Source organism: Astatotilapia calliptera, chromosome 1 (genome assembly GCF_900246225.1).
Source record: "Astatotilapia calliptera chromosome 1, fAstCal1.2, whole genome shotgun sequence".
NCBI classification, from domain to species: Eukaryota; Metazoa; Chordata; class Actinopteri; order Cichliformes; family Cichlidae; genus Astatotilapia; species Astatotilapia calliptera.
Genome location: NC_039302.1, coordinates 36,789,757 through 36,802,367, shown reverse-complemented (window position 1 = coordinate 36,802,367; position 12,611 = coordinate 36,789,757). Strand labels below are relative to the sequence as shown.

General features: G+C 40.9%; 1 long non-coding RNA gene across 1 annotated transcript in view; it reads left to right on the top strand.

Annotated features, from left to right (window-relative positions):
• The window catches only part of LOC113027115 (uncharacterized), a 30,109-nt gene extending 18,618 nt beyond the window's left edge, over nt 1-11,491 (top strand). Inside the window, exon 4 of the long non-coding RNA XR_003272987.1 lies at nt 10,678-11,491. This is a non-coding gene — a long non-coding RNA (uncharacterized LOC113027115). The remainder of the gene's footprint in view (nt 1-10,677) is intronic.
• The last annotated feature ends 1,120 nt before the right edge of the window (nt 11,492-12,611 follow it).

The following is a 12,611-nucleotide window of genomic DNA, read 5'->3' as shown; positions in this document are numbered from 1 at the left end:
CATGAACCATGGACGATGACTTCCCTTCAGATAACATTAACCTGGTATGTCGAGCGGCCGCGGCACTACAAACATTTCCATATCACATTTAGCAGGAGTTCAGTGCTCCAATCATGTGATCCATTATTTTCAGCTTTTGTAACTTTTATCTTGTTGTCATTACTGTGACACAACTGCAGCATTTAACCTTTTAATTAAGCGCCTTTAGCTTCTCATTATCCTTCACATTTACTTGGAACCTGAAGAAAAGGGGCAAATAAAGTTGGATACTTCAGCTTTCACGCATGTAGTCTGACAATGATAACACATTTGTACTGTTGGGGCATTTTCTTATGTAATTATCTGACCAATAATGCGGCTCCTGTGCGATTAACGGCGCTAACAGAGCGTCCAAGAGACCGTGAGCTGAACTTGGCACTTCCTCCTCTTGCTGAAGCGGCACCGAGATCCAGTTCAAGGCAAGATTTAACTTGAACTGTGATTTATGCAAAGCTGCTCTAGTAGAGACCAAAAGTAAAGTCTGCAGTGTCAGTTTTGTCTAGAAAAAGCGTAGATGTCACCATGACAACCAAGAACCCAGAGCTTAACAGGAAGTAGGAAGTGTTTTAACACAAACCAAGCCCTCTTCCTAAACCTAAACCGGATACTGAAACCATGTCACTTGAATAATGTAAACATAATCAAGTTTATTTGTGTTTATTTTAGTCGTCTATTAATTAAAAACGGTTCATAGCCTGTTCATAGTTAAACTGCAAAAATTTCATGTTTGAGTCAAAACTATGATGATTCCCACAGCAGTTTGTGAAAAGTCACAGTCTACGTCAGAAACATCTTTATTGGATGCACAAGTTTGAATTTATATTTATGCCTTCCAAACCCGGTTTTGATGTGCGTGGGATCCAAGCGCAAGTTTCAACCATCTAGCTGTTTATCTTTTGAGGTGAAGTTGAAGAGTTTGGATGTAGACCTCCTCCAACATTGTTCCATCCACTTTGTGCAGCATAGCGAAACTGCTGCCACCACCAGGCCTGACAGTTGGTACGGTGCTCCTATCTTTACTCTTCCAAACAAACCTCTCGTCATTGCAGCTCAATCTTTGTCTCGTCTGATCGTAGAACTTCGTGTGGGCAGCTGCAGGTGTCAGTCAAACTTGAAGGTGTTATTTTTGGAGCCAAAACCAAATTCTTCCCTGTACGTGTCCATGGTGATGTAGAGCTGGCTTCACTGTGGACAGTGATGCTGGTGTTGCAGCAGTTTACAGTTCATGGCAGAGCCTTGGTGGTTCCTCTGTTATTAACATCCTAACCACTGGGCGCTCATGAGGGTCCGTTTGGGTTTTCTTCCAGACTCTTGGCAAAGTGGTGACGCATTAAAATAACTTCTACTGAAGTATGTCTGCAGCTGTTTAGCAACGACTCCACGAGACCTTCACATCTTGTGTAAATCTACAATCATCTTTCTTAGATGTTCATTGACTCCCAGGAGTTTCACATTGTTTTGAGTGTAAATTTTGTAGTAGATTAATGTGCAGACACTTATGGCTGCATTGATTCTGCAGTTAAAGTTTAAGGTGTAATTTATTGTTAAATCCTGGGAGTAGCTCAGCATAGATCCTGCAGGTGGTTTCTGTTTAATGGACTCTGTTCCTCTGAGCGCTGAGAGCCAGCAGCTCGTGTGAAGAGCTTTTCCTCCCCCCGCAGTGACCGAGCTCTGGTGTGTAAACACTGGCCGGTTTGTGCGGAGCAGTGAATTAGCAGCGGGCGGCGTCTGGGCGGCCGTAAGGGATTAGCCAGTTAACACTTTCCTGGTGCCAAACACAATTGTGCTCCGTCAATGCGTACGGGTCTTTGAGTGTGTTGCCAAGAGACGGCGACTGTTACCATAAAAATGTCCGTTTCTGAACACCCCTGCCACCACCACCTCCATCCTCCTGAGCTGTGTGACCACACACAAGTAAAACAAACCGACTTTAAAGGGAAAAACCTCCACAGACGTAAAAGACGAGGTTAAAATAATCACACGGGTACAGGAGGAGGAGGTGCTGGGAAAGATGGACCTCCAGGGGACAGAAGGAACAGAACAAACACGACTTATTACTCCACATTTATTGATTACTATTGATTCCACAGGGACTAAACTTTGAAATCAATAAAACTTTATTACACGCAGCAACAGAGCAGTCAACAATATCTAAAGTTTTTTTGGCATTTGAGTTGAATTGCAGGCGTTCATAGCAGGTTTGATTATTTGTGGCTTGTGTGCCATTCCTACATGGGAATTCAGCGCGTTTGTTTTCATGGTCAGACCCAACAGAGGCTGGAAGCTGAGTTACTGAGTAAGGATGAACATGTGAGCTGTTTTAAATCCTGCAGTTCCACGTTTAACCCTCGCAAACATTTTAATACGCAGCTGAGAAGCTTTTTAATGCCTCGACTTCAGTTTCAGTCGAGTGAAGCTGGGAAATATCAGGAACACGATTTAAGGCGAAGATCTGCTGGATGTCCAACATCAGCTGCTAAACTCGCTGCTCGCTGAAGTGCAATTAATCATGAGCCCCTCGCTGCTGTTCGTTAATTAGAGACTTCAGGAAGAGGTGTGACAGCGTTAATTAGCAAACTGTACAGACGATCTGTGGAGAAAGACTCAGAGAGAGAAGAAGAAGAAAAGAAGAAGAACGTGGCGATGATGATGATGACAGAGCGTGCCGTCTGCTGTCAGCCGAACAACACATGGCTTATTTACACTGACGAACTCGTCAGATGATGAAAGGCTGTGAAAGATTGTTGGTCCTGAAACACGACATGAAAACGCAGGACGGCAGAAAACACAACTCGCCGCTGCTTTCATCATCGAGTCATCTCCAGTTTGGCTGAACAAATATTTAAAGTCATGTAAGACGTGGTTCTGATTTATGTTAATAACAGAAATAACACAAAGTACCATCCAGCCAATAATCCTAAACACACAAATATGGTTTTTCCTACATTAGCCGTCGTGTCGCGTCCTTCTATGAGCCAGTCTCAACAACTGGCAGCCATATTGAAACACCCCCAGACTGTTATTATGATGTTAGGTAAAATATGGTCAATTTTAATGGTCCCCAATAATAAAAACTGGATCAACAGAAAGCTCGCAGGTTTTTCAGGTCCCTTCCTTCAAATTGAGAAATTGAATTTTTCCCTCTTTAAGTTACTTGGTCATGTTTGCTGTTGCAGAATTTTTCCACAGAGGTTTTTTAATTAGACGGTCTCTGGTTTTATTTTCTTAACATTAGAAAATAGAAACAAATAAAAACATTAAGCTCTTTATAGCCAACCAACAGCAAGAGATTATCTAAATATTCATTCTACCTTTTCCACATGTAAGAAGGCAGCAAGAAATATTTGTCTTAAACTTCTGGTTCAATTACCCAGACGTGTAAAATTTGTCCAAATGTTTCATGTGTTAAAACATTTGTCGCATCTCTCTTGGTCTGTGAAGGCCTCAAAGTTTCAGATCCAACCCCACTTTTTATTTTTCAGCCTTGGAATTTGAAGCTTGGACTTTCTGATTCTTTCTCAGGGCTGAAACACTCGTATACGGTGTTTCAACAAAGCTCGGATGATGTTCTTAAGATGATTGTTGTTAAAACAAGAGAGCCATGAAATACCTAAAGATGTGATGTGCAGCTCATATTTGTGCAGTACCCTGAGCCTGCAGCTCAGACCCCCTCGTCTCCGTCCTGATGTGGAAACTGGTTTTCCTGTCAAAACTGCTCCAAACTCCTCCAGGGCTGACGTGGCCTTTTTCCCAGCTGCAGGAACGTTTAGCTCCTTTCAGCTAATGTTTCTACCCTCCCTATCATAATCTATGAGACCTCACGTATCTGCACATCTTTCCCCTTTAAGCGCTGGGCAGGTTTTTGGCACCTTGGCAGCTTTGAAGTGCGGCTCTGAGGTGTTAGTTTACGGGCTGAAGGTGGAGATAAGATTCCTGAATGGGTCGTAAATTAAACCCATCACTACAGAGGTTTAAAAAAGAGGCTGGAGGCAAAAACACACCGAGGTCATTAAACCTGAAAGTCTGTTATCAACTCGAACATTCTCCAAATACAAGAGAAGCTCTTCAACAGCCTGACCCGAAGCTTTACGTCTGTTTGAATAAAGTTTTTACTCATGACCTCCAGTGTGTGAGCTGTTCACATTTATTATCTTCATGTCATTTCATGTCCTGGGGCAGTGAGAACAGAAACTACAAAAAAACTTCATATAAAATAAAACGATGAGTCGTTTTTCAAGCAAAAGCTAAACTGACACTAATTAAAATGCAATTATCTGACAGATAATTCTGAAAACGATCTCCGTTATCTGCAGTCTGCTTATTTACAGAAGTCCAGTTTAGTTGAGTTAAATTTGAGGATTTCATCTGGGTGTTGCTCACTAGTCGCTGAATGAAGACACAGCTAGCCAACCATAGGTTACAGTGCATACAGCCGCAGCAGTTGTATAGACTGTATATAAAAGATGGACTTATCCACTGTGATGTCACACCAGGGTCTGTAAAGTCTCATTATGAAGCTGCGTGCATCGTGACACATCGGGTTTAATGTTTTCATTTTTGCCGTTTTGTTGGCTTGAAACTGGACGTGATGAGCGAGACTCTGAGCGATGCAGCTCACACGTTAGCTAACGAATGACGGATAATTTAATCTGTTAGCATGGCTGGGTTTATTGTTTTAACCCAAAATTGAACTTTAGTTTTAAACTTTGTGTTTTTTTCAGTGGGACTTGAAACTTATGAGAACAGCGATGAGCTCAGATCAGGCTACCAGCAGGCTCACTAACATTTACAGCCAAAGAAATCACAGTGAAATATTCACAATACACATTCAGTGATGAAATGTGCAGATTGTGTTTCTAAGATTAATAAAATCTTTTGTATAGTTCAGTTTTAGAATATTTAATTTGCCACAAATAAAGTGAAAAATGAAATGAATTAAAAATGAGTCTTGGTGATGAATTTTCTTGTTATCGGGAATTCTTTGAGCTACGATAATCATGCCGTAAAAATCTGATATCCCGGAATTAGTAAATATTTACATAATTAAGTTTAAAAATGTGACGCATGCCCTTTAAGAAAATAAGTAAAATAAGTAACAACGCACGAACAAAAGAAAGGAAAATAATTAAAATAAAATAAAAGCCTGTTTGTAGGTTTGTTTTTTTAACTTTTGCAGTTTTTGTTATTTTAGAAGTTATTAAAAAATGAATTGTCATATTATTGAACTGGAAAGCTTTTATATTTTATAAAAAGCTGAAATTTTCACTAGTTTGATATCCTCTGTGTTAATGTTTTGCTTCATATTTTGGACTTTCCTGACATCACGTTTTCCTTACTTGAAGTTTACATGATCATAAGTTTCATATTTTTAGATTGTTTCTGTTATTCTTGTAGTAAATTGGGATCTGTCCTGGCGTTGGTGATCCTGGTTCAGGATCAGTTTGGGGTCTCAGAGTTCAGAAGTTCACTGACAGTTTATGGCTAAGTTGAAGCACCTGATGGCTGCAGGGGGCGACACCCCCGTCAGTGCCGTGCACAGGTGGGTTACGGGAGGGCGGAGCCGCCTGCCACAAACCATTTAGGGTGTAGAGAGGGGAGGCCAGGGGGAGGTTAGTTAGTGGGCGTGTGAAAAGAAAACGACACTAATTCATTGGTAATAAAAGCACCACCTCGCCACCTCCTCCCCTGTCTGTTCCCAGGCAACGCCATGCTCAGCAGCCCCCATCTTCATCCCCTCCATCCTCCTCCAACTTCTATGACTAATCGTAAGACATGTGGGGGAGGAACCCGCCGCTGTGCTTGCGACCAACACGGCTCATCAGCATCATCACAAACAAACAAGCAGCGAGAGCCGGACGCCGCACACAGGAAGTTTCGGGTTTCAGGCCTTAGCGTCGACAAATAGCAACTGACGGTAAAGGGAAGTCTGAAAACAAAGATCTCAGGGGGGCGGGAACCTGGATGACACATGTTTCTGATGTTGGTTTCAAATGTGGATCAGGTTCGTTTCCAAACCTTTCCAGCTCTGGTTTATAAACTTAATCGAGCAGTTTCCTTTAACCAAACCAAAGACTGACTGAAAAAGAACATCTAATGAGTCCCACCCAGTATACTTCATGAGAACCAAATAAAGTCCATAAAAGCTTAGAATTAGCTTAACGATTTCAAATATACTTTTTTATTTATATGCTAAAGTCTTTTCTTGGCAAATGCATTTGCAGGAAAATTCACCAGGAGACAGAAAGCTTGTGTTGTGGATGGATTTACTCCATTTTTGGTGTCTTCACCAAGGACCTCAACTTTTATCAGGAACAATTTACCCTTCATCCTCCATCTTCCCTGTGCTAATGTGTTCTAATTAGCCTGACTGCAGCTATGAAGCTGCGTTGGTGTTTAGTTTTCTGCCTTTGTTTATTCCCAAAGTTACTCCAGAGCTAAATGTTTCATGTTGAAATTTTTATATTGAATAAATCCATCATCAGTGGATCATCTTTACATGGAAGGTAGCAGGTTGCCAACTTCTAACTCCCCTAAACCTCTTAAATCCTCTTTTTCATGGATGTTGGATTTTATTTTAAAAGCTGGGCAAACAGCCACACCCATCACTTATTGGAGCTCAAGTTATTTTGGCTGTTTTTATAAAAAGTAAGCTCAGTGATGTCACTGCGATAAAGAACCGGAAAGTTTCATTTTCACTGCTACGATTCAATAAAAAGTAAATAACCTTAACATTTCAGTTTAAATATTAACTCTGGGTTTACGGCAGTTACTTTTTCAACCAGCTGCTTCGAAACCCTGAAAACACATTTTATTCTCAGTTAAACTGCTATGAATCTTTTAGGCTCATAATCTCGTTCTCGCCAGTTTTACCTAACTCTTAGCGAGGAGTGCCGGTGAAATATGAATAAAGGTAATTACTTGGAAGGTGTAAAGTAAATAAAACGTTACATCGTGCAAAAGAAAAAGCAACATAAATGCGTGAAGCAGGTCAGCGATGGCGCGCTGACCCGTCGGGATGGACTCGTTTCTCCCCGTCGCTGCATCATTTACACCGTCACTCAGGGGAAGCCGTCTTATTTGGGTCACACATGAAATCAAACAGCTTCACCTCTAGCTGAGACGGATGATTTATTCAGACGCTGGCAGCCGCTCAGCACGGCGGCAGATTGTGTTCTTGGTGATCTGCCTGAAGGCGCCAAAGGGAAGCCATCAGAGGACGCTCTGCAGAGACACGGAGGTTTGCTGCGCTCACAAACCGGGAGCTCGGAGAGCGCTCGCTCCTCTGACAGATTTCAGTTTGTTTCTTAAACAAAGCACGACGTGTAAAAGAGGCATATTCAGAGACCACGTCCAGTCTTCTCCTGGCTGCTGTCCCAGCTCGTTGTCCCGTCAGAGAATAAACTCACATCTGCAGGTGATGAAGACTCGAGTATATATTCAGCGTGGACCTAGAGCCTTACACATTATGAGAGATACACCACCCTCTTTGATTGTGAAGTCAGGGTCTGTGGGGCTTCTGCCACACTCCAATTGGAAGTCTGACTTCAAGGAAGTTCCAGTTCAAAATTCCGACTCAAAAAGTTGGAATTACCGATTTCCCAGAATGCAACATTAGGACCTAAAAGCTACTCGGTCAGTCTTCAGGCTCTAAAGACCAGGCTCGCTGGAGGAATCTTGAATTGACATGGATTTTATCTTTATGACCTGCCGTCCTGCACCTGCATCCTTTTTATCAGGCGGAGAGGACGAACCGAGGCCGCACACATTCACATGTACAAGATTAGGCCCAATTCAACCTCCTTTCTTCCTCCACAGCTTGAAAGACACGACGAGGGGAGGGACAGACGAGCCGAGAGGACTCCTCTGGTGTTTTTTTTTTATCTGCTGGAGGGTGAAAGGCAGAGGGGGGAGAGAAAAGAAAGAGGAGGCGAGGAGACAGAGCCCTTTGTGTTTCTCTCAAGTGCTAATTCACAACGGATTCCTCTTAATGCACTCGTGAGGCTCTGGTAATGGTCTGAGTTTGCATTCAAATGGTGTATTTGTAGCTTTATAATTAGTCTTTTTTAAAAATTGAAACGAGATCAGTTTAAACACTTCAGGAAGTCTAACTGGTGCAGGATGCTGTTGACATTGAAAAATCACTGCTGAATGACACTTTTTTTTTCACTTGATATTTGCTGTTGGCAGAAAAAGGAGCTCCAGCACTTTCACACTGTATAAAACCAGCAGGTTGACTTGTTTAGCTTAAAGTGTCATGGTTTGCTGCTTTTCTTCCTCTGGACCTCAGCAGCCCATAAAAACACATTTCCAAGTTTGTCGAGCTATTTTTAAAACTGAAGACCAGCTGAAGTTGCGAATTGACCAAAACAGGACAGTAAATGTATATTTGAGAGAAGCTCAGATTAATAACTACATATTACGTAGAAGCTGTTTTACCAAATGAGGATAGAACAGTTATGATATCCAAGGGTTTATTTTAATTTTGCAGAAACACTAAATATTCAGTGATGTTTAAGAAATACACAGTATTCATTAGGGCTGGGTATCGTCACTGATTTCTAGAATCGATTCAATTCCGATTCACAAGGTCCCGAATCGATTCGATCCACGATTCGATTTAATTCGATTCGATTCTATTTAAATCTGGGAAATTTTGACAGTCAGAAATATAATTCAGATCAGTACATTTACATATTTTTGTATCAATAAAAAGGAAGCTGACACACGCAAGACTTTATCACAGGTGTAAGCGTCACAGCAGATGCCTTTGTGTCAAAGTAGCTGAAGATAAAACACAGAAAAACATGAAGGTGATTTTCCTGGCCTGGGATTTTATAAAAATATTCTGCAGTACATCAAAAACGAAAGAAAACCATTAATCAACATATGAACATTACCTCTGACGTTACAGCGGTTTTATTAGAGACACGGCTAAGCATTTTGCATTTTGAATAATTTTAAAAAGTTTAAATTTGTTCAGTATTGAACAGCAGAAATGAGGTTTTCTTTTCGGAAGAATGTAAAAGGGAAAAAAACAGCGGCCAACAGCCTGTAAACAGCGGTAGACTTGTGCGTAACAAGCAAGCGAATAATGAAGAAAGGGAAACTGTTCTTGAAGTACAGAGAGAGAGAGAGAGAGCTGCGCATCGCGATGGAAGCAAAACAGTAAAAGTCAGAGTGAATTCATGACGATGTTTATGTGAAGCATTTGGAATCCAAACCGAACCAGCAGCAAAAGAAGATCCAAAGTTTGGATCTTCTTTTGCTGCTGGTTCGGTCAATATTGTTTGGAGAGACATCAAACTAACAGCTTTAGAATCAGCGCATAAAGGGCGTGAACACAAAGCGCCGACCCGCCGACAGATCAGAATCAGCGAGCTGTCGGCTTTCAGCCCCGACTGTGAGAAAGGCGACATCTAACTGATTCTGATCCGCGGGTCGCGCTGTGTATTTAAGTCTATGTGCAGAATCCCTGTACCTGCTCTCATTTACTGTCTTAACTGTTTGGTGGTTCTTGAAATTTTGTGAGATGTCACCAGAGATTCTGGCATTTCGGGCAAAATAAATTTATATTAAAAAATCGATTCAGGATTTTAATGAATCGATTTTACGTTATCCAAGCCAGAATCGATTTTAATCGATGAATCGATTATAAAAACCCACTCCTAGTATTCATTATGTTCAGCTAGCATAAACAGATTTTCCTTGTCAACACGCGAGCGAGATGAAGATCCAACTAGATATTTTTTTGTAGTTCTTTATGTATTTAGTTAAAACATTCTGTATTTCCCACATATATACTTACTTCAGCGACGACCTTAGCCGTAGCTTAGTTCAAAATGTATAACTGATTTAATAATAAAAAGTCTGGGTAGCTTAAACTCAGATTTCATAAATAGAAATATGGGAGAAAAATACATTTTTAGAATAGAAATGTTAGCCCAGCTTAAGCATTAGTTAGCTTAACTATAGTTGGATTCATGTTAGCTAAAAGTTAGCGGCTAAAACTCTTAAGCAATTTAATAAATATAAGTTAACAGTTAACTTTAGAAGCAAAAACGGCTTATTTCATGTTTAAGCAATAATTTAATGGTTCAAATTGTCTAAAAGTTTTGTTAGCAGATAAGGCTAACGGTATATTTCAGTTTTTCTTGGTACTTTTTGGTTTAAGGTGATTTATATAGTTCAAATTCATTGAAAGTTGTGTTTTACACAAGCTCTGATATTTGTATATTTTGTACACTCTTATCGGTGATATTCCTAGAAGAACAGATATTTAAAAAAAATTATTTTCAGTCATTATTTTAAAAAAAAATTGAGGTAAAAACAAATTTTTGAGCCACGCATGAAGTTTTACAACATTTTCCCAGCATTATAAAGCGAGTCTGTCCTCTAAGTGTGTCAGTGAGTAAATATTAATTGTTGGAAAATTATCTCAATGGCCTCTTTGTCTGGAGCTAAGCTCTTTTTTCCTGTTCACTGTTAAAATCGGTAAAACTAACAGTCACTTCCAGCCGTATTTGCTCACAGCCATTCAGCCGCACACAAAGCGCAGTTCAATCACGTTCATCCACAAGTGGGACTCACGTTTTGTTTCGACAAAATAAACTACCGGAGCCGTCTTTTTCTTTCTTTCAGCCTCCTCGCAGCTTTTATTTCACGGCTGCCCCGAGTCTCAATGGGAATGTCAGCACTGAAGAATGCTTCGCCCTCCTCCTCCTCCCGCTCCGCTCGCCGGGATTCAGCCGCCGTCCAGCCGGCTGACAGCTTCCCCACCACATCACCTGGCGACTAAAGGGACCACACACACTCCTCGTCCTCTGTGCCCGGCTAATTCTTCTTCTTGGCTTTTCTGGAGGGCGAGACTGTTTTCAGCCACAGGTCTTTTCTCTCTGGCAGCTTTTCACCCTCGAGGACTTCCAAACAAATTTCAAGCATGAGTGTAAAAGCTGTCGAGTGTTATTGGACAAAAGAAATGTCCCCCCGTTTGTTCCAGGTCGAAACTTTACAGCACTCAGATCTGTGTTAGTCATTCAGCGTCCACAGCAGAGCAGTGACAAGTCATATTTTGCCAGGACCACACATGCAAGACTTTATTATCCCAGAGGGAAATTTCCTCTGGACGTACAGTAAACAAACGAAGCGTCCAATAAATTCATACTGAAATAAAAAAGAGACGATCAATGAGAGAAATCTTTAACCTAAACTACAGCGTCACAGTGTGATACATGCCAGCATATATACGAAAGAAACATGTCTCATGTCAGCATTTCTAAGTAATATATTTTAACAGTAGTACATGCAAATTCATGTTTTTTTGTTTTATTTTACTTATTTTTGTGGAGGTTCGGCTGGTTTAAATGCTTCTACAGTTAACTACAGCTATACTAGCTTTGAGGTTTGCTTCTTTAAATGCCTGATGGTAAATCAAAATAAAGTAATTTATAAGTGATTGAATAAGTTGAATGTAATTGATAACACATGCTATTAAGAAAGGATTCTACATGGTTTAAAACTGCCAAAATCAACCCTGTTAACAGAAAGGGAAGAAACAGTCGCTCTCAACGGCTTCCAAAATGATCTGCGTTGTGATGAAGAGACGTCAACTAAACTCGAACTAGTGCTGATCTGTACTTCGGTGTATTATCAAATTGTACCACAAAGTGTTGCTGAGACTGACAGTAACCTTTATTAGATCGAGTTAGTCATGCATTCTTAATCACAGTGGGGAAAATAAATAATTAGATTGTGAATGTCCCAATATGCATTTGTGATGCTTTTGTTTTGAAGGAGTCGAGTGAGTTTGGACTGGAATAATTGTTTAGGTATAAAATAACTAATTGTTAGCCAATAAGCTTGCAGTTTCTCTCCGTCTGATTGTTCATTGATCGTATGAAAAGCTTTGCTGGCTACATGGCGTACATGTTCACTGTCACCAGGGGGCAGCGTCAGAAATACGTGCTACAATCAAACTGCTGTGTAAGGCGAGGTTTTCGACGGTGGATCAAAACAGAATTCGATCACTGCAGTGACTCGCCACATTGTTGTGTAGCTTAGCTCATGCTAAGTGCTAATCAAAGCCTGGTTAGCTTTAGCCTGGTAGGCGACTGGTTACTGTTGCTGCTGTTAGGATAATCCGGTCATTCAGTCTGACGTCACTAGCCGTGTCTGGGCCTAAACTCCGCTGCAGGTCCATATATCAAACGATCACTATGGCATTACTGAGAGTTGAAAAACTGTCTAAAGTCTTTCATCTTTAATAAAATGATCAGCGTTCTGCTCTACCAGGTGTAACAATTGAGTTTAACATCCAGGCATCCATGAAAATGGAATTTATGACATTTAACGGAGTTAGAAGTTAGCAGGGAGTTAGCTCGCTAGCTTCTATCTAAATACAATATAGCATGTCCTGACTGCGGGGTTTTGGAAACAAATTAAAACGTACAGCTCTGCTATCACTTCCAGCATAAATGAAGACAGAAAACTAAACAGCAGTGACGTTTGTAGGGTTACTGAAGTTGGGTTAGCTGGTATATAATGATGTGCTACGTGACCGCTAGCGACACAGCTAT